This window comes from Mustela nivalis, assembly GCF_964662115.1.
Source record: "Mustela nivalis genome assembly, chromosome: 10".
Classification (NCBI taxonomy): domain Eukaryota; kingdom Metazoa; phylum Chordata; class Mammalia; order Carnivora; family Mustelidae; genus Mustela; species Mustela nivalis.
Window position 1 is genome coordinate 81,659,804 of NC_139029.1, and position 4,433 is coordinate 81,664,236.

The 4,433-nt window shown below is 37.3% G+C and overlaps 1 pseudogene across 1 annotated transcript; it reads left to right on the plus strand.

Annotated features, from left to right (window-relative positions):
- The first annotated feature begins 1,146 nt into the window (after window positions 1–1,146).
- Window positions 1,147–2,044, plus strand: LOC309841805 (mediator of RNA polymerase II transcription subunit 21-like; annotated as a pseudogene). The gene is made up of 2 exons: window positions 1,147–1,330; window positions 1,807–2,044. The product of its transcript is annotated as a mediator of RNA polymerase II transcription subunit 21-like (transcript).
- Window positions 2,045–4,433: the final 2,389 nt, after the last annotated feature.

Consider the following 4,433-nt stretch of genomic DNA (forward strand, 5'->3'; position numbering starts at 1 on the left):
TTTTTCTGTGTGCTGACTTCATTGTTAGATAAGGTCTTTGCCTAAGTTACAGCAGCTCTAAACATCATATTTCTCTCTCCACATCCAGTGAATAGTCTTATAATTTAAAATGAATTGCATTTCATCTATCAATTATAATTCATGATATTAATAGACTAAAAGGAAAAATATATAATTTTTACAATTGAGGCTAAAAAGAATTTGCTAAAAGGCAAGCTATAGTTTTCCAAGAAGCATTAGCAAATTAGTATTAGAAGAGGACTATCCTGGAGCACGTACATGGCTCAGTTGGTTGAGCATCTGACTCTTGATTTTGGCTCAGGTCATGATCTTGGGGTGAAAGATCAAGCCCTGTGTCAGGCTCCACACTTAGTGGGGAGTCTGTTTGAGATTCTCTCTCGCCCTCTCTCTCTGTCCCTCCCCTCCCATGCTTTCTCTCCCTCCCTCCCTCCCTCCCTCTAAAAATAAATAATAAATATATAAATGCATAAAAAAGTAATAATATTTTTTAAAAGAAGTGAATTATATTTAACTTGGTAAATTATATATACCAAAATTTACAACAAACTTTGTACCTAATAGAACAAGTTTTAATGCATACCTTCTAAGATGAGGAACAATACTAACACTGCTACTATTTAACATGCTATTGGAAATCCTGGCAAATAATATAAAGAAAGAAAAATAAATATTATAAGCATTTGAAGGTAAGACATAAAACTGACATAATTTGCAGATAATGTGGACTCTTACTTAAGAGAGATTTGGTTCTCTACACCAACAATAGCCAATAGAAATTAACTTTAAGAAGATAATGAAATAGCAACAATAACAATAAATTGCCTAGGAATATCCTTAAAAAGAATACATAAGATCTCTGTGGACAAAACCTCAAAGTTCTGAATAATGTAGAAGATGATTTACATAAAGGGAGAAATGTTCCCTGCTCTTGGATGATGTGTCTCAATATCATAAAAAGTATCATCAACCTAAATGTTCAAGGGAACCATAAACTGAACTTGTTGTATTTTTTTAAGGAATAATTACTCTAAAATTTATTTTAAAGGAAGAAATGATCCACAAATAGTTAATTCAATCTTTAAAAACAAGAGAGGGGCTTTAGCCTGCCTTAGCTTGTGGAGGAACATGGCTGATGGGCTCCCACAGCGGCAGGATGTGATGAACTGGCTTGAAGATGGGTTTTAAAATGCCATCAGAGTGTTGCAGCACTGTGCCCCTCCTGCTTTACGAATATTCAGACAGCAATTAACAAAGATCAGCCAGCCAATCTTACAAAAGAATACGTCAGGTTTTTTGCAGCAGAGATTGCATGAACAGCAAAAGACATTGATTTTTTTTTTTAACCTGGTATTTTTTTTATTTATTTTTTATTTTCAGCATAACAGTATTCATTATTTTTGCACCACACCCAGTGCTCCATGCAATCCGTGCCCTCTATAATACCCACCACCTGGTACCCCAACCTCCCACCCCCCCTTCAAAACCCTCAGACTGTTTTTCAGAGCCCATAGTCTCTCATGGTTTACCTCCCCTTCCAATTTCCCCCAACTCCCTTCTCCTCTCTAACTCCCCATGTCCTCCATGCTATTTGTTATGCTCCACAAATAAGTGAAACCATATGATAATTGACTCTCTCTGCTTGACTTATTTCACTCAGCATAATCTCTTCCAGTCCCGTCCATGTTGCTACGCTAAACTGTGGAAAGAACCAAGATGCCCTTCAACGGACGAATGGATAGGGAAGATGTGGTCCATATACACTATGGAGTATTATGCCTCCATCAGAAAGGACATTGATGTTTTGATAGATTCATTGCCCCGTGAAGAATCTACATGTGCCTTACAAGCTGCTAGCTTGTATAAGCTGAAAGAAGAAAACCACAAAGCTGCTACATGTCTGAAGGATGTTGTTTATGGAGCAGACATGTTTCTAGAAAAGATACAGAATGCACTTGCTGATAATACACAGTCACAATTGAAGACAAGGGGTGGTAATCATAGCCAGTCTCTTCTAGACTCATAGTACCAATATGTATTGTGGCTGAAAAAAAGGACTATTTCAGTGCCATTAAGAATTCTGCATCAGCTTTAGATGTAACCCTTACCAACAGTTATAGAAACATTAAGCACTAAGACACATGCTCTCTTTTAGCTGTTTTTAATAATCCTTCTATTTTCACTCTTGATAAATAAGCCTCTAAAACTGCAATTGAACTAGCTTTAAGCCATCATTATACCATCGTTTTTTATTATCAGAATGAAATTATTGAGGCAGATATTGCATTAATGGTTTTAATGTAATTACGAAGATGTACTTTAAAATTCAGAGGACATAAAAAAACAAAAAAGGTAAGACTGTTCTACCTGATATATTAAGATATTCTACAAAATAGTAATAGATGTTCTGTGCTATTGGTGCAGTAACATATAAATGAACTATTCTGATGAGTCCAGACAGACCTATATAGATAGGAGAACTTGATGTATAATAAAGGCAGCACTACAAAACAATGAAGAAATCTGTCAAGACCAAATGTTGCATAGGATTTGGTTCAATGGGAATTTTTATGCCAGAGGGAGTGTAAATTGCTGCAGCCACTTTGGAATGTAATTTGGAGTGAGCATTCTCATGTACTATTATACAACTTTTGCACAGGTGCCCTGAGATTCTTACATAACTATTTTCTTTGCAGCACTATGTTCATAATAGAAAGAATGTGGAACCAATCCAAATATCAGTCAATGAATAAATAAAGAATGAGGATGAAAAAAATTATGTTGACTCAACTTTATTCACAAGAGAGTACACATAGTAGTAAAATTAATGAATGACAAACATACAAAAAAAAGATGAATTTTGGAAACTTGATGTTGAATGGAAAAAAATAAGCCCAGAGAGCTACAGATTGTATAGCACATACATGATACCACAAAACTGAACATTATATTGTGTAGAGGGATGTGTGTATATGTGTGTGTGTTAAATTATACTAAACAAGAAAAAAAGTGGGTGCCTGGGTGGCTCAGTGGGCTAAAGCCTCTGCCTTCGCCTCAGGTCATGATCCCAGGGTCTTAGGATTGAGCCCCGCAATGGGCTCTCTGCTCAGCAGGGAGTCTGCTTCCCTCTACTCTCTGCCTGCCTTTCTGCCCACTTGAGATCTCTGTCAAATAAATAAATAAAATCTTAAAAAAAAAAAAAGAAAAAAGAAGAAGAATTAAAAACAATTTCTCTGGAACTCCTAGCCTACCTTATCCAATCCAGAGAAATCCCCTAGGCAGGGCATTGCAGACACTTGGAGTTAATACTCTGCATTTATAGTGATGGTGAATGCCAAGAGGTTGTAGGTGGGACCCTGACAATGTCTGCTACACAAAGGTATGTGAACACAAATGAAGGAGAGCAATGACTTGTAGGGCAGAAACAGGTTTATGCAATAGGGGAGAGCACTTAGCAGATATCTGTGACCTTCTAATTCTTATATTGCGGCTGGTTTGTGTTGTTAATTTTATTATTAGGCTTCCTATCCTACATATATTTTTTCAACACTTCAATAATATGATAAAAGGAAAAATAAAATACTTTTCTTGACATGAAAAAGTAAGTTAAAAAAAATAAGAGTTCCCAAATAGGAAAAAAATTGTTTCTAGTTACAAAAACCTGTTAATTGCCCAGTCTGTTTTCAGCAGAGTACAAATATGATAATGCTTTATTTTTTCTTCAATAATTTACTTTCCCTTTTTTGGTGTTTTAAGACGTTTGGGGCAGAATATATAGGCATGCATTCATTTTCAGATGTTAAAAATCCAGTTGATTACATCTTATAGATAATTCAGTGCTCACCCTCTTATTGCCAGTGCGTGTAAGATATCAGATGGAAAGCAGGTGCCCTGTGGTTGACAGTTTCATTCCTCTTGCCCCACAATGTCTCTCCTCCTTCAAGCAGCTCCAGGGTGGGGAAAAGAAAGGAGGCATTAAAGAGAAGAGAGTCAAGGAAGGTCATACTAGCTGTTACAGTCTACTTTTGGTTGCCGATGTCCTTGGCACAAGCAGGTGCCCGTTTGCTTCTCGCTGAGCCATTTGGGAAGCCCCATGAGAGGAGTCTAACTGCCACCATTCACTTTCCTCATATGGAAAACACACCATTATCTCCCACAGCCTTTGGTACATGTTAGAGGAAGTCATCTAGGGGATGTGACTGGCCGTTAACTGGAGAACTGGACCCAAACAGTCAGAGGCTCCTCACCTCTCCTCAGTGCTTGAAATGTAGGTTCTCTCCACACTGTCCCACAGTGGGAGCCATTCTCAAGGACATGGGCTTGAGAGAGCAATACATTGCTGAGACTATCGGATAGTATATGTAACTGAATCCAGTTAAGGCCTCTATAGAAGGCCTCAACAAAGATTTGGGAGA